Here is an 18,005-nt window from a genome sequence, read left to right on the forward strand (position 1 = left end):
AGCCGAAGCAGGGCACGGCCCCAGTTCATCACAGAGCTCGCAGACACGGAGCCTGGAGCAGCCAAAAGCAGGGCACGGCCCCAGTTCATCACAGAGCTCGCAGACACGGAGCCTGGAGCAGCCAAAGCAGGGCACGGCCACAGTTCATCACAGAGCTCGCAGACACGGAGCCTGGAGCAGCCAAAGCAGGGCACGGCCCCAGTTCATCACAGAGCTCGCAGACACGGAGCCTGGAGCAGCCGAAGCAGGGCACGGCCCCAGTTCATCACAGAGCTCGCAGACACGGAGCCTGGAGCAGCCAAAGCAGGGCACGGCCCCAGTTCATCACAGAGCTCACAGACACGGAGCCTGGAGCAGCCGAAGCAGGGCACGGCCCCAGTTCACAACAGAGCTCGCAGACACGGAGCCTGGAGCAGCCGAAGCAGGGCACGGCCACAGTTCATCACAGAGCTCGCAGACACGGAGCCTGGAGCAGCCGAAGCAGGGCACGGCCCCAGTTCACAACAGAGCTCGCAGACACGGAGCCTGGAGCAGCCGAAGCAGGGCACGGCCACAGTTCATCACAGAGCTCGCAGACACGGAGCCTGGAGCAGCCGAAGCAGGGCACGGCCCCAGTTCATCACAGAGCTCGCAGACACGGAGCCTGGAGCAGCCAAAGCAGGGCACGGCCCCAGTTCACAACAGAGCTCGCAGACACGGAGCCTGGAGCAGCCGAAGCAGGGCACGGCCCCAGTTCATCACAGAGCTCGCAGACACGGAGCCTGGAGCAGCCGAAGCAGGGCACGGCCCCAGTTCACCACAGAGCTCGCAGACACGGAGCCTGGAGCAGCCAAAACAGGGCACGGCCCCAGTTCATCACAGAGCTCGCAGACACCGAGCCTTGAGCAGCCAAAGCAGGGCATGGCCACAGTTCATCACAGAGCTCGCAGACACGGAGCCTGGAGCAGCCGAAGCAGGGCACGGCCCCAGTTCATCACAGAGCTCGCAGACACGGAGCCTGGAGCAGCCGAAGCAGGGCACGGCCCCAGTTCATCACAGAGCTCGCAGACACGGAGCCTGGAGCAGCCGAAGCAGGGCACGGCCCCAGTTCATCACAGAGCTCGCAGACACGGAGCCTGGAGCAGCCAAAGCAGGGCACAGCCCCAGTTCACAACAGAGCTCGCAGACACGGAGCCTGGAGCAGCCGAAGCAGGGCACGGCCCCAGTTCATCACAGAGCTCGCAGACACGGAGCCTGGAGCAGCCGAAGCAGGGCACGGCCCCAGTTCATCACAGAGCTCGCAGACACGGAGCCTGGAGCAGCCAAAACAGGGCACGGCCCCAGTTCATCACAGAGCTCGCAGACACGGAGCCTGGAGCAGCCAAAGCAGGGCACAGCCACAGTTCATCACAGAGCAGAGAAAATCGTCGTGGAGCCGCAGACACGGAGCCTGGAGCAGCCAAAGCAGGGCACGGCCCCAGTTCATCACAGAGCTCGCAGACACGGAGCCTGGAGCAGCCAAAGCAGGGCACGGCCCCAGTTCATCACAGAGCTCGCAGACACGGAGCCCGGAGCAGCCGAAGCAGGGCACGGCCCCAGTTCGCAACAGAGCTCGCAGACACGGAGCCTGGAGCAGCCGAAGCAGGGCACGGCCCCAGTTCATCACAGAGCTCGCAGACACGGAGCCTGGAGCAGCCAAAGCAGGGCACGGCCCCAGTTCATCACAGAGCTCGCAGACACGGAGCCTGGAGCAGCGAAAGCAGGACACGGCCTCAGTTCATCACAGAGCTCGCAGACACGGAGCCTGGAGCAGCCAAAGCAGGGCACGGCCCCAGTTCATCACAGAGCTCGCAGACACGGAGCCTGGAGCAGCCAAAGCAGGGCACGGCCCCAGTTCATCACAGAGCTCGCAGACACGGAGCCTGGAGCAGCCGAAGCAGGGCACGGCCCCAGTTCATCACAGAGCTCGCAGACACGGAGCCCGGAGCAGCCGAAGCAGGGCACGGCCCCAGTTCGCAACAGAGCTCGCAGACACGGAGCCTGGAGCAGCCGAAGCAGGGCACGGCCCCAGTTCATCACAGAGCTCGCAGACACGGAGCCCGGAGCAGCCGAAGCAGGGCACGGCCCCAGTTCGCAACAGAGCTCGCAGACACGGAGCCTGGAGCAGCCGAAGCAGGGCACGGCCCCAGTTCATCACAGCGCTAACAGACACGTAGCCTGGAGCAGCCAAAGCAGGGCACGGCCCCAGTTCATCACAGAGCTCGCAGACACGGAGCCTGGAGCAGCCAAAACAGGGCACGGCCCCAGTTCATCACAGAGCTCGCAGACACGGAGCCTGGAGCAGCCAAAGCAGGGCACGGCCACAGTTCATCACAGAGCTCGCAGACACGGAGCCTGGAGCAGCCAAAGCAGGGCACGGCCCCAGTTCATCACAGAGCTCGCAGACACGGAGCCTGGAGCAGCCGAAGCAGGGCACGGCCCCAGTTCACAACAGAGCTCGCAGACAGGGAGCCTGGAGCAGCCGAAGCAGGCCACGGCCACAGTTCATCACAGAGCTCACAGACACGGAGCCTGGAGCAGCCGAAGCAGGGCACGGCCCCAGTTCACAACAGAGCTCGCAGACAGGGAGCCTGGAGCAGCCGAAGCAGGCCACGGCCACAGTTCATCACAGAGCTCGCAGACACGGAGCCTGGAGCAGCCGAAGCAGGGCACGGCCCCAGTTCACCACAGAGCTCGCAGACACGGAGCCTGGAGCAGCCAAAGCAGGGCACGGCCCCAGTTCACAACAGAGCTCGCAGACACGGAGCCTGGAGCAGCCGAAGCAGGGCACGGCCCCAGTTCATCACAGAGCTCGCAGACACGGAGCCTGGAGCAGCCAAAGCAGGGCACGGCCCCAGTTCATCACAGAGCTCGCAGACACGGAGCCTGGAGCAGCCAAAGCAGGGCACGGCCCCAGTTCATCACAGAGCTCGCAGACACGGAGCCTGGAGCAGCCGAAGCAGGGCACGGCCCCAGTTCACCACAGAGCTCGCAGACACAGAGCCTGGAGCAGCCAAAGTAGGCCACAGCCCCAGTTCACAACAGAGCTCGCAGACACGGAGCCTGGAGCAGCCGAAGCAGGGCACGGCCCCAGATCATCACAGAGCTCGCAGACAGGGAGCCTGGAGCAGCCGAAGCAGGGCACGGCCCCAGTTCATCACAGAGCTCGCAGACACGGAGCCTGGAGCAGCCAAAACAGGGCACGGCCCCAGTTCATCACAAAGCTCGCAGACACCGAGCCTTGAGCAGCCAAAGCAGGGCATGGCCACAGTTCATCACAGAGCAGAGAAAATCGTCGTGGAGCCGCAGACACGGAGCCCGGAGCAGCCAAAGCAGGGCACGGCCCCAGTTCATCACAGAGCTCGCAGACACGGAGCCTGGAGCAGCCAAAGCAGGGCACGGCCCCAGTTCATCACAGAGCTCGCAGACACGGAGCCTGGAGCAGCCGAAGCAGGGCACGGCCCCAGTTCATCACAGAGCTCGCAGACAGGGAGCCTGGAGCAGCCGAAGCAGGGCACGGCCCCAGTTCATCACAGAGCTCGCAGACACGGAGCCTGGAGCAGCCAAAGCAGGGCACGGCCCCAGTTCATCACAGAGCTCGCAGACACAGAGCCTGGAGCAGCGAAAGCAGGGCACGGCCTCAGTTCATCACAGAGCAGAGAAAATCGTCGTGGAGCTGCAGACACGGAGCCCGGAGCAGCCAAAGCAGGGCACGGCCCCAGTTCATCACAGAGCTCGCAGACACGGAGCCTGGAGCAGCCAAAGCAGGACACGGCCCCAGTTCATCACAGAGCTCGCAGACACGGAGCCTGGAGCAGCCGAAGCAGGGCACGGCCCCAGTTCATCACAGAGCTCGCAGACACGGAGCCTGGAGCAGCCGAAGCAGGGCACGGCCCCAGTTCAACAGAGCTCGCAGACACGGAGCCTGGAGCAGCCGAAGCAGGGCACGGCCCCAGTTCATCACAGAGCTCGCAGACACGGAGCCTGGAGCAGCCGAAGCAGGGCACGGCCCCAGTTCGCAACAGAGCTCGCAGACACGGAGCCTGGAGCAGCCGAAGCAGGGCACGGCCCCAGTTCATCACAGAGCTCGCAGACACAGAGCCTGGAGCAGCCAAAGTAGGCCACAGCCCCAGTTCATCACAGAGCTCGCAGACACGGAGCCTGGAGCAGCCAAAACAGGGCACGGCCCCAGTTCATCACAGAGCTCGCAGACACGGAGCCTGGAGCAGCCAAAGCAGGGCACAGCCACAGTTCATCACAGAGCAGAGAAAATCGTCGTGGAGCCGCAGACACGGAGCCCGGAGCAGCCAAAGCAGGGCACGGCCCCAGTTCATCACAGAGCTCGCAGACACGGAGCCTGGAGCAGCCGAAGCAGGGCACGGCCCCAGTTCACAACAGAGCTCGCAGACACGGAGCCTGGAGCAGCAGAAGCAGGGCACGGCCACAGTTCATCACAGAGCTCGCAGACACGGAGCCTGGAGCAGCCGAAGCAGGGCACGGCCCCAGTTCACAACAGAGCTCGCAGACAGGGAGCCTGGAGCAGCCGAAGCAGGCCACGGCCACAGTACATCACAGAGCTCGCAGACACCGAGCCTGGAGCAGCCGAAGCAGGGCACGGCCCCAGTTCATCACAGAGCTCGCAGACACGGAGCCTGGAGCAGCCAAAGCAGGGCACGGCCCCAGTTCACAACAGAGCTCGCAGACACGGAGCCTGGAGCAGCCGAAGCAGGGCACGGCCCCAGTTCATCACAGAGCTCGCAGACACGGAGCCTGGAGCAGCCGAAGCAGGGCACGGCCCCAGTTCACCACAGAGCTCGCAGACACGGAGCCTGGAGCAGCCAAAACAGGGCACGGCCCCAGTTCATCACAAAGCTCGCAGACACCGAGCCTTGAGCAGCCAAAGCAGGGCATGGCCACAGTTCATCACAGAGCTCGCAGACACGGAGCCTGGAGCAGCCGAAGCAGGGCACGGCCCCAGTTCATCACAGAGCTCGCAGACACGGAGCCTGGAGCAGCCAAAGCAGGGCACGGCCCCAGTTCATCACAGAGCTCGCAGACACGGAGCCTGGAGCAGCCGAAGCAGGGCACGGCCCCAGTTCATCACAGAGCTCGCAGACACGGAGCCTGGAGCAGCCAAAGCAGGGCACGGCCCCAGTTCACAACAGAGCTCGCAGACACGGAGCCTGGAGCAGCCGAAGCAGGGCACGGCCCCAGTTCATCACAGAGCTCGCAGACAGGGAGCCTGGAGCAGCCGAAGCAGGGCACGGCCCCAGTTCACCACAGAGCTCGCAGACACGGAGCCTGGAGCAGCCAAAACAGGGCACGGCCCCAGTTCATCACAGAGCTCGCAGACACGGAGCCTTGAGCAGCCAAAGCAGGGCATAGCCACAGTTCATCACAGAGCAGAGAAAATCGTCGTGGAGCAGCAGAAACGAAGCCTGGAGCAGCCAAAGCAGGGCACAGCCCCAGTTCATCACAGAGCGCGCAGACACGTAGCCTGGAGCAGCCAAAGCAGGGCACGGCCCCAGTTCATCACAGAGCTCACAGACACGGAGCCTGGAGCAGCCGAAGCAGGGCACGGCCCCAGTTCACAACAGAGCTCGCAGACACGGAGCCTGGAGCAGCCGAAGCAGGGCACGGCCCCAGTTCATCACAGAGCTCGCAGACACGGAGCCTGGAGCAGCCAAAGCAGGGCACGGCCCCAGTTCATCACAGAGCTCGCAGACACGGAGCCTGGAGCAGCGAAAGCAGGACACGGCCTCAGTTCATCACAGAGCTCGCAGACACGGAGCCTGGAGCAGCCAAAGCAGGGCACGGCCCCAGTTCATCACAGAGCTCGCAGACACGGAGCCTGGAGCAGCCAAAGCAGGGCACGGCCCCAGTTCATCACAGAGCTCGCAGACACGGAGCCTGGAGCAGCCGAAGCAGGGCACGGCCCCAGTTCATCACAGAGCTCGCAGACACGGAGCCTGGAGCAGCCGAAGCAGGGCACGGCCCCAGTTCATCACAGAGCTCGCAGACAGCCCGGAGCAGCCCAGGGAGCAGCCGAAGCAGGGCACGGCCCCAGTTCATCACAGAGCTCGCAGACACGGAGCCTGGAGCAGCCAAAGCAGGGCACGGCCTCAGTTCATCACAGAGCTCGCAGACACGGAGCCCAGAGCAGACAAAACAGGGCACGCCCCAGTTCATCACAGAGCTCGCAGACACGGAGCCTGGAGCAGCGAAGCAGGGCACGGCCACAGTTCATCACAGAGCAGAGAAAATTGTCGTGGAGCCGCAGACACGGAGCCTGGAGCAGCCGAAGCAGGGCACGGCCCCAGTTCATCACAGAGCTCGCAGACACGGAGCCTGGAGCAGCCGAAGCAGGGCACGGCCCCAGTTCATCACAGAGCTCGCAGACACGGAGCCTGGAGCAGCCAAAGCAGGGCACGGCCCCAGTTCATCACAGAGCTCGCAGACACGGAGCCTGGAGCAGCCGAAGCAGGGCACGGCCCCAGTTCACAACAGAGCTCGCAGACAGGGAGCCTGGAGCAGCCGAAGCAGGCCACGGCCACAGTTCATCACAGAGCTCACAGACACGGAGCCTGGAGCAGCCGAAGCAGGGCACGGCCCCAGTTCATCACAGAGCTCGCAGACACGGAGCCTGGAGCAGCCGAAGCAGGCCACGGCCACAGTTCATCACAGAGCTCGCAGACACGGAGCCTGGAGCAGCCGAAGCAGGGCACGGCCCCAGTTCATCACAGAGCTCGCAGACACGGAGCCTGGAGCAGCCAAAACAGGGCACGGCCCCAGTTCACAACAGAGCTCGCAGACACGGAGCCTGGAGCAGCCGAAGCAGGGCACGGCCCCAGTTCATCACAGAGCTCGCAGACAGGGAGCCTGGAGCAGCCGAAGCAGGGCACGGCCCCAGTTCACCACAGAGCTCGCAGACACGGAGCCTGGAGCAGCCAAAACAGGGCACGGCCCCAGTTCATCACAAAGCTCGCAGACACCGAGCCTTGAGCAGCCAAAGCAGGGCATGGCCACAGTTCATCACAGAGCAGAGAAAATCGTCGTGGAGCCGCAGACACGGAGGGCACAGCCCCAGTTCATCACAGAGCTCACAGACACGGAGCCTGGAGCAGCCGAAGCAGGGCACGGCCCCAGTTCACAACAGAGCTCGCAGACACCGAGCCTGGAGCAGCCGAAGCAGGGCACGGCCCCAGTTCATCACAGAGCTCGCAGACACGGAGCCTGGAGCAGCCGAAGCAGGGCACGGCCCCAGTTCATCACAGAGCTCGCAGACACGGAGCCTGGAGCAGCGAAGCAGGGCACGGCCACAGTTCATCACAGAGCTCGCAGACACGGAGCCTGGAGCAGCCAAAGCAGGGCACGGCCCCAGTTCATCACAGAGCTCGCAGACACGGAGCCTGGAGCAGCCGAAGCAGGGCACGGCCCCAGTTCACAACAGAGCTCGCAGACAGGGAGCCTGGAGCAGCCGAAGCAGGCCACGGCCACAGTTCATCACAGAGCTCACAGACACGGAGCCTGGAGCAGCCAAAGCAGGGCACGGCCCCAGTTTATCACAGAGCTCACAGACACGGAGCCTGGAGCACCCGAAGCAGGCCACGGCCACAGTTCATCACAGAGCTCGCAGACACGGAGCCTGGAGCAGCCGAAGCAGGGCACGGCCCCAGTTCATCACAGAGCTCGCAGACACGGAGCCTGGAGCAGCCGAAGCAGGGCACGGCCCCAGTTCACCACAGAGCTCGCAGACACGGAGCCTGGAGCAGCCAAAACAGGGCACGGCCCCAGTTCATCACAAAGCTCGCAGACACCGAGCCTTGAGCAGCCAAAGCAGGGCACGGCCCCAGTTCATCACAGAGCTCGCAGACACGGAGCCTGGAGCAGCCGAAGCAGGGCACGGCCCCAGTTCACCACAGAGCTCGCAGACACAGAGCCTGGAGCAGCCAAAGTAGGCCACAGCCCCAGTTCACAACAGAGCTCGCAGACACGGAGCCTGGAGCAGCCGAAGCAGGGCACGGCCCCAGTTCATCACAGAGCTCGCAGACACGGAGCCTGGAGCAGCCGAAGCAGGGCACGGCCCCAGTTCATCACAGAGCTCGCAGACACGGAGCCTGGAGCAGCCGAAGCAGGGCACGGCCCCAGCTCATCACAGAGCTCGCAGACACGGAGCCCGGAGCAGCCGAAGCAGGGCACGGCCCCAGCTCATCACAGAGCTCGCAGACACCGAGCCTGGAGCAGCCGAAGCAGGGCACGGCCCCAGCTCATCACAGAGCTCGCAGACACGGAGCCTGGAGCAGCCGAAGCAGGGCACGGCCACAGTTCATCACAGAGCTCGCAGATACGGAGCCTGGAGCAGCGAAAGCAGGACACGGCCTCAGTTCATCACAGAGCTCGCAGACAAGGAGCCCAGAGCAGCCAAAACAGGGGACGGCCCCAGTTCAACACAGAGCTCGCATACACGTAGCCTGGAGCAGCCAAAGCAGGGCACGGCCCCAGTTCATCACAGAGCTCACAGACACGGAGCCTGGAGCAGCCGAAGCAGGGCACGGCCCCAGTTCACAACAGAGCTCGCAGACACGGAGCCTGGAGCAGCCAAAGCAGGGCACGGCCCCAGTTCACAACAGAGCTCGCAGACACGGAGCCTGGAGCAGCCGAAGCAGGGCACGGCCCCAGTTCATCACAGAGCTCGCAGACACGGAGCCTGGAGCAGCCGAAGCAGGGCACGGCCCCAGTTCACAACAGAGCTCGCAGACACGGAGCCTGGAGCAGCCGAAGCAGGCCACGGCCACAGTTCATCACAGAGCTCACAGACACGGAGCCTGGAGCACCCGAAGCAGGCCACGGCCACAGTTCATCACCGAGCTCGCAGACAGGGAGCCTGGAGCAGCCGAAGCAGGGCACGGCCCCAGTTCACCACAGAGCTCGCAGACACGGAGCCTGGAGCAGCCAAAGTAGGCCACAGCCCCAGTTCACAACAGAGCTCGCAGACACGGAGCCTGCAGCAGCCGAAGCAGGGCACGGCCCCAGTTCATGACAGAGCTCGCAGACACTGAGCCCGGAGCAGCCGAAGCAGGGCACGGCCCCAGCTCATCACAGAGCTCGCAGACACCGAGCCCGGAGCAGCCGAAGCAGGGCACGGCCCCAGCTCATCACAGAGCTCGCAGACACCGAGCCTGGAGCAGCCGAAGCAGGGCACGGCCCCAGCTCATCACAGAGCTCGCAGACACGGAGCCTGGAGCAGCCAAAGCAGGGCACGGCCACAGTTCATCACAGAGCTCGCAGACACGGAGCCTGGAGCAGCCAAAGCAGGGCACGGCCCCAGTTCACAACAGAGCTCGCAGACACGGAGCCTGGAGCAGCCAAAGCAGGGCACGGCCCCAGTTCACAACAGAGCTCGCAGACACGGAGCCTGGAGCAGCCGAAGCAGGGCACGGCCCCAGTTCACAACAGAGCTCGCAGACACGGAGCCTGGAGCAGCCGAAGCAGGGCACGGCCACAGTTCATCACAGAGCTCGCAGACACGGAGCCTGGAGCAGCCGAAGCAGGGCACGGCCCCAGTTCATCACAGAGCTCGCAGACAGGGAAACTGGAGCAGCCGAAGCAGGGCACGGCCCCAGTTCATCACAGAGCTCGCAGACACGGAGCCTGGAGCAGCCAAAGCAGGGCACGGCCCCAGTTCATCACAGAGCTCGCAGACACGGAGCCTGGAGCAGCCGAAGCAGGGCACGGCCACAGTTCATCACAGAGCTCGCAGACACGGAGCCTGGAGCAGCCGAAGCAGGGCACGGCCCCAGTTCATCACAGAGCTCGCAGACACGGAGCCTGGAGCAGCCGAAGCAGGGCACGGCCCCAGTTCATCACAGAGCTCGCAGACACGGAGCCTGGAGCAGCCAAAGCAGGGCACGGCCCCAGTTCATCACAGAGCTCGCAGACACGGAGCCTGGAGCAGCCGAAGCAGGGCACGGCCCCAGTTCATCACAGAGCTCGCAGACACGGAGCCTGGAGCAGCGAAAGCAGGACACGGCCTCAGTTCATCACAGAGCTCGCAGACACGGAGACCAGAGCAGCCAAAACAGGGCACGGCCCCAGTTCATCACAGAGCTCGCAGACACGGAGCCTGGAGCAGCCAAAGCAGGGCACGGCCACAGTTCATCACAGAGCTCGCAGACACGGAGCCTGGAGCAGCGAAAGCAGGACACGACCTCAGTTCATCACAGAGCTTGCAGACACGGAGCCCAGAGCAGCCAAAGCAGGGCACGGCCCCAGTTCATCACAGAGCTTGCAGACACGGAGCCCGGAGCAGCCGAAGCAGGGCACGGCCCCAGCTCATCACAGAGCTCGCAGACACCGAGCCCGGAGCAGCCGAAGCAAGGCACGGCCCCAGCTCATCACAGAGCTCGCAGACACCGAGACTGGAGCAGCCGAAGCAGGGCACGGCCCCAGCTCATCACAGAGCTCGCAGACACGGAGCCTGGAGCAGCGAAAGCAGTACACGGCCTCAGTTCATCACAGAGCTCGCAGACAAGGAGCCCAGAGCAGCCAAAACAGGGGACGGCCCCAGTTCAACACAGAGCTCCAAGACACGTAGCCTGGAGCAGCCAAAGCAGGGCACGGCCCCAGTTCATCACAGAGCTCACAGACACGGAGCCTGGAGCAGCCGAAGCAGGGCACGGCCCCAGTTCACAACAGAGCTCGCAGACACGGAGCCTGGAGCAGCCGAAGCAGGGCACGGCCCCAGTTCACAACAGAGCTCGCAGACAGGGAGCCTGGAGCAGCCGAAGCAGGCCACGGCCACAGTTCATCACAGAGCTCGCAGACACGGAGCCTGGAGCAGCCGAAGCAGGGCACGGCCCCAGTTCATCACAGAGCTCGCAGACACGGAGCCTGGAGCAGCCGAAGCAGGGCACGGCCCCAGTTCACCACAGAGCTCGCAGACACGGAGCCTGGAGCAGCCAAAACAGGGCACGGCCCCAGTTCATCACAAAGCTCGCAGACACCGAGCCTTGAGCAGCCAAAGCAGGGCATGGCCACAGTTCATCACAGAGCTCGCAGACACGGAGCCTGGAGCAGCCGAAGCAGGGCACGGCCCCAGCTCATCACAGAGCTCGCAGACACCGAGCCCGGAGCAGCCGAAGCAGGGCACGGCCCCAGCTCATCACAGAGCTCGCAGACACCGAGCCCGGAGCAGCCGAAGCAGGGCACGGCCCCAGCTCATCACAGAGCTCGCAGACACCGAGCCTGGAGCAGCCGAAGCAGGGCACGGCCTCAGTTCATCACAGAGCTCGCAGACAAGGAGCCCAGAGCAGCCAAAACAGGGGACGGCCCCAGTTCAACACAGAGCTCCAAGACACGTAGCCTGGAGCAGCCAAAGCAGGGCACGGCCCCAGTTCATCACAGAGCTCACAGACACGGAGCCTGGAGCAGCCGAAGCAGGGCACGGCCCCAGTTCACAGCAGAGCTCGCAGACACGGAGCCTGGAGCAGCCAAAGCATGGCACGGCCCCAGTTCACAACAGAGCTCGCAGACACGGAGCCTGGAGCAGCCGAAGCAGGGCACGGCCCCAGTTCACAACAGAGCTCGCAGACAGGGAGCCTGGAGCAGCCGAAGCAGGGCACGGCCCCAGTTCACCACAGAGCTCGCAGACACGGAGCCTGGAGCAGCCAAAGCAGGGCACGGCCCCAGTTCATCACAGAGCTCGCAGACACGGAGCCTGGAGCAGCCAAAGCAGGGCACGGCCACAGTTCATCACAGAGCTCGCAGACACGGAGCCTGGAGCAGCCGAAGCAGGGCACGGCCCCAGTTCATCACAGAGCTCGCAGACACGGAGCCTGGAGCAGCCGAAGCAGGGCACGGCCCCAGTTCATCACAGAGCTCGCAGACACGGAGCCTGGAGCAGCCAAAGCAGGGCACGGCCCCAGTTCACAACAGAGCTCGCAGACACGGAGCCTGGAGCAGCCGAAGCAGGGCACGGCCCCAGTTCATCACAGAGCTCGCAGACAGGGAGCCTGGAGCAGCCGAAGCAGGGCACGGCCCCAGTTCACCACAGAGCTCGCAGACACGGAGCCTGGAGCAGCCAAAACAGGGCACGGCCCCAGTTCATCACAAAGCTCGCAGACACCGAGCCTTGAGCAGCCAAAGCAGGGCATGGCCACAGTTCATCACAGAGCTCGCAGACACGGAGCCTGGAGCAGCCGAAGCAGGGCACGGCCCCAGCTCATCACAGAGCTCGCAGACACCGAGCCCGGAGCAGCCGAAGCAGGGCACGGCCCCAGCTCATCACAGAGCTCGCAGACACCGAGCCTGGAGCAGCCGAAGCAGGGCACGGCCCCAGCTCATCACAGAGCTCGCAGACACGGAGCCTGGAGCAGCCGAAGCAGGGCACGGCCCCAGTTCATCACAGAGCTCGCAGACACGGAGCCTGGAGCAGCCAAAGCAGGGCACGGCCTCAGTTCATCACAGAGCTCGCAGACAAGGAGCCCAGAGCAGCCAAAACAGGGGACGGCCCCAGTTCAACACAGAGCTCGCAGACACGTAGCCTGGAGCAGCCAAAGCAGGGCACGGCCCCAGTTCATCACAGAGCTCACAGACACGGAGCCTGGAGCAGCCGAAGCAGGGCACGGCCACAGTTCATCACAGAGCTCGCAGACACGGAGCCTGGAGCAGCCGAAGCAGGGCACGGCCCCAGTTCACCACAGAGCTCGCAGACACAGAGCCTGGAGCAGCCAAAGTAGGCCACAGCCCCAGTTCACAACAGAGCTCGCAGACACGGAGCCTGGAGCAGCCGAAGCAGGGCACGGCCCCAGTTCATCACAGAGCTCGCAGACACTGAGCCCGGAGCAGCCGAAGCAGGGCACGGCCCCAGCTCATCACAGAGCTCGCAGACACCGAGCCCGGAGCAGCCGAAGCAGGGCACGGCCCCAGCTCATCACAGAGCTCGCAGACACCGAGCCTGGAGCAGCCGAAGCAGGGCACGGCCCCAGTTCATCACAGAGCTCGCAGACACGGAGCCTGGAGCAGCCAAAGCAGGGCACGGCCACAGTTCATCACAGAGCTCGCAGACACGGAGCCTGGAGCAGCCGAAGCAGGGCACGGCCCCAGTTCACAACAGAGCTCGCAGACACGGAGCCTGGAGCAGCCAAAGCAGGGCACGGCCCCAGTTCACAACAGAGCTCGCAGACACGGAGCCTGGAGCAGCCGAAGCAGGGCACGGCCCCAGTTCACAACAGAGCTCGCAGACAGGGAGCCTGGAGCAGCCGAAGCAGGCCACGGCCACAGTTCATCACAGAGCTCACAGACACGGAGCCTGGAGCAGCCAAAGCAGGGCACGGCCCCAGTTTATCACAGAGCTCACAGACACGGAGCCTGGAGCACCCGAAGCAGGCCACGGCCACAGTTCATCACCGAGCTCGCAGACACGGAGCCTGGAGCAGCCGAAGCAGGGCACGGCCCCAGTTCATCACAGAGCTCGCAGACACGGAGCCTGGAGCAGCCGAAGCAGGCCACGGCCCCAGTTCAGCACAGAGATCGCAGACACGGAGCCTGGAGCAGCCAAAACAGGGCACGGCCCCAGTTCAACACAAAGCTCGCACACACTGAGCCTTGAGCAGCCAAAGCAGGGCACAGCCACAGTTAATCACAGAGCAGAGAAAATCGTCGTGGAGCCGCAGACACGGAGCCTGGAGCAGCCAAAGCAGGGCACGGCCCCAGTTCATCACAGAGCTCGCAGACACGGAGCCTGGAGCAGCCGAAGCAGGGCACGGCCCCAGTTCACAACAGAGCTCGCAGACACGGAGCCTGGAGCAGCCGAAGCAGGGCACGGCCCCAGTTCATCACAGAGCTCGCAGACACGGAGCCTGGAGCAGCCGAAGCAGGGCACGGCCCCAGTTCATCACAGAGCTCGCAGACACGGAGCCTGGAGCAGCCGAAGCAGGGCACGGCCCCAGTTCATCACAGAGCTCGCAGACACGGAGCCTGGAGCAGCCGAAGCAGGGCACGGCCCCAGTTCATCACAGAGCTCGCAGACACGGAGCCTGGAGCAGCCGAAGCAGGGCACGGCCCCAGTTCACAACAGAGCTCGCAGACACGGAGCCTGGAGCAGCCGAAGCAGGGCACGGCCCCAGTTCATCACAGAGCTCGCAGACACGGAGCCTGGAGCAGCCGAAGCAGGGCACGGCCCCAGTTCATCACAGAGCTCGCAGACACGGAGCCTGGAGCAGCCAAAACAGGGCACGGCCCCAGTTCATCACAGAGCTCGCAGACACCGAGCCTGGAGCAGCCAAAGCAGGGCACGGCCACAGTTCATCACAGAGCTCGCAGACACGGAGCCTGGAGCAGCCGAAGCAGGGCACGGCCCCAGTTCATCACAGAGCTCGCAGACACGGAGCCTGGAGCAGCCGAAGCAGGGCACGGCCCCAGTTCATCACAGAGCTCGCAGACACGGAGCCTGGAGCAGCCGAAGCAGGGCACGGCCCCAGTTCATCACAGAGCTCGCAGACACGGAGCCTGGAGCAGCCGAAGCAGGGCACGGCCCCAGTTCACAACAGAGCTCGCAGACACGGAGCCTGGAGCAGCCGAAGCAGGGCACGGCCCCAGTTCATCACAGAGCTCGCAGACACGGAGCCTGGAGCAGCCGAAGCAGGGCACGGCCCCAGTTCATCACAGAGCTCGCAGACACGGAGCCTGGAGCAGCCAAAACAGGGCACGGCCCCAGTTCATCACAGAGCTCGCAGACACGGAGCCTGGAGCAGCCAAAGCAGGGCACAGCCACAGTTCATCACAGAGCAGAGAAAATCGTCGTGGAGCTGCAGAAACGAAGCCTGGAGCAGCCAAAGCAGGGCACAGCCCCAGTTCATCACAGAGCTCGCAGACACGTAGCCTGGAGCAGCCAAAGCAGGGCACGGCCCCAGTTCATCACAGAGCTCGCAGACACGGAGCCTGGAGCAGCCGAAGCAGGGCACGGCCCCAGTTCATCACAGAGCTCGCAGACACGGAGCCCGGAGCAGCCGAAGCAGGGCACGGCCGAAGCAGGGCACGGCCCCAGTTCATCACAGAGCTCGCAGACACGGAGCCTGGAGCAGCCAAAGCAGGGCACGGCCCCAGTTCATCACAGAGCTCGCAGACACGGAGCCTGGAGCAGCCAAAGCAGGGCACAGCCACAGTTCATCACAGAGCAGAGAAAATCGTCGTGGAGCCGCAGACACGGAGCCTGGAGCAGCCAAAGCAGGGCACGGCCCCAGTTCATCACAGAGCTCGCAGACACGGAGCCTGGAGCAGCCAAAGCAGGGCACGGCCCCAGTTCATCACAGAGCTCGCAGACACGGAGCCTGGAGCAGCCGAAGCAGGGCACGGCCCCAGTTCATCCCAGAGCTCGCAGACACGGAGCCTGGAGCAGCCGAAGCAGGGCACGGCCCCAGTTCATCACAGAGCTCGCAGACACGGAGCCTGGAGCAGCCGAAGCAGGGCACGGCCACAGTCCATCACAGAGCTCGCAGACACGGAGCCTGGAGCAGCCAAAGCAGGGCACGGCCTCAGTTCATCACAGAGCTCGCAGACACGGAGCCCAGAGCAGACAAAACAGGGCACGGCCCCAGTTCATCACAGAGCTCGCAGACACGGAGCCTGGAGCAGCCAAAGCAGGGCACAGCCACAGTTCATCACAGAGCAGAGAAAATCGTCGTGGAGCCGCAGACACGGAGCCCGGAGCAGCCAAAGCAGGGCACGGCCCCAGTTCATCACAGAGCTCGCAGACACGGAGCCTGGAGCAGCCGAAGCAGGGCACGGCCCCAGTTCATCACAGAGCTCGCAGACACGGAGCCTGGAGCAGCCAAAGCAGGGCACGGCCCCAGTTCATCACAGAGCTCGCAGACACGGAGCCTGGAGCAGCCGAAGCAGGGCACGGCCCCAGTTCACAACAGAGCTCGCAGACACGGAGCCTGGAGCAGCCGAAGCAGGGCACGGCCACAGTTCATCACAGAGCTCACAGACACGGAGCCTGGAGCAGCCGAAGCAGGGCACGGCCCCAGTTCATCACAGAGCTCGCAGACACGGAGCCTGGAGCAGCCGAAGCAGGCCACGGCCACAGTTCATCACAGAGCTCGCAGACACGGAGCCTGGAGCAGCCGAAGCAGGGCACGGCCCCAGTTCATCACAGAGCTCGCAGACACGGAGCCTGGAGCAGCCGAAGCAGGGCACGGCCCCAGTTCACAACAGAGCTCGCAGACACGGAGCCTGGAGCAGCCGAAGCAGGGCACGGCCCCAGTTCATCACAGAGCTCGCAGACACGGAGCCTGGAGCAGCCGAAGCAGGGCACGGCCCCAGTTCACCACAGAGCTCGCAGACACGGAGCCTGGAGCAGCCAAAACAGGGCACGGCCCCAGTTCATCACAAAGCTCGCAGACACCGAGCCTTGAGCAGCCAAAGCAGGGCATGGCCACAGTTCATCACAGAGCTCGCAGACACGGAGCCTGGAGCAGCCGAAGCAGGGCACGGCCCCAGTTCATCACAGAGCTCGCAGACACGGAGCCTGGAGCAGCCGAAGCAGGGCACGGCCCCAGTTCATAACAGAGCTCGCAGACACCGAGCCTGGAGCAGCCAAAGCAGGGCACGGCCCCAGTTCATCACAGAGCAGAGAAAATAGTCGTGGAGCTGCAGACACGGAGCCCGGAGCAGCCAAAGCAGGGCACGGCCCCAGTTCATCACAGAGCTCGCAGACACGGAGCCTGGAGCAGCCGAAGCAGGGCACGGCCCCAGTTCATCACAGAGCTCGCAGACACGGAGCCTGGAGCAGCCAAAGCAGGGCACGGCCCCAGTTCATCACAGAGCTCGCAGACACGGAGCCTGGAGCAGCCGAAGCAGGGCACGGCCCCAGTTCACAACAGAGCTCGCAGACAGGGAGCCTGGAGCAGCCGAAGCAGGCCACGGCCACAGTTCATCACAGAGCTCACAGACACGGAGCCTGGAGCAGCCAAAGCAGGGCACGGCCCCAGTTTATCACAGAGCTCACAGACACGGAGCCTGGAGCACCCGAAGCAGGCCACGGCCACAGTTCATCACAGAGCTCGCAGACACGGAGCCTGGAGCAGCCGAAGCAGGGCACGGCCCCAGTTCATCACAGAGCTCGCAGACACGGAGCCTGGAGCAGCCGAAGCAGGGCACGGCCCCAGTTCACCACAGAGCTCGCAGACACGGAGCCTGGAGCAGCCAAAACAGGGCACGGCCCCAGTTCATCACAGAGCTCGCAGACACCGAGCCTGGAGCAGCCAAAGCAGGGCACGGCCCCAGTTCATCACAGAGCTCGCAGACACGGAGCCTGGAGCAGCCGAAGCAGGGCACGGCCCCAGTTCATCACAGAGCTCGCAGACACGGAGCCTGGAGCAGCCAAAGCAGGGCACGGCCCCAGTTCATCACAGAGCTCGCAGACACGGAGCCTGGAGCAGCCGAAGCAGGGCACGGCCCCAGTTCATCACAGAGCTCGCAGACACGGAGCCTGGAGCAGCCGAAGCAGGGCACGGCCCCAGTTCATCACAGAGCTCGCAGACACGGAGCCTGGAGCAGCCGAAGCAGGGCACGGCCCCAGCTCATCACAGAGCTCGCAGACACCGAGCCCGGAGCAGCCGAAGCAGGGCACGGCCCCAGCTCATCACAGAGCTCGCAGACACCGAGCCTGGAGCAGCCGAAGCAGGGCACGGCCCCAGCTCATCACAGAGCTCGCAGACACGGAGCCTGGAGCAGCCAAAGCAGGGCACGGCCACAGTTCATCACAGAGCTCGCAGATACGGAGCCTGGAGCAGCGAAAGGAGGACACGGCCTCAGTTCATCACAGAGCTCGCAGACAAGGAGCCCAGAGCAGCCAAAACAGGGGACGGCCCCAGTTCAACACAGAGCTCGCATACACGTAGCCTGGAGCAGCCAAAGCAGGGCACGGCCCCAGTTCATCACAGAGCTCACAGACACGGAGCCTGGAGCAGCCGAAGCAGGGCACG

Source organism: Mobula hypostoma, chromosome 4 (assembly GCF_963921235.1).
Source record: "Mobula hypostoma chromosome 4, sMobHyp1.1, whole genome shotgun sequence".
Lineage (NCBI taxonomy): Eukaryota > Metazoa > Chordata > Chondrichthyes > Myliobatiformes > Myliobatidae > Mobula > Mobula hypostoma.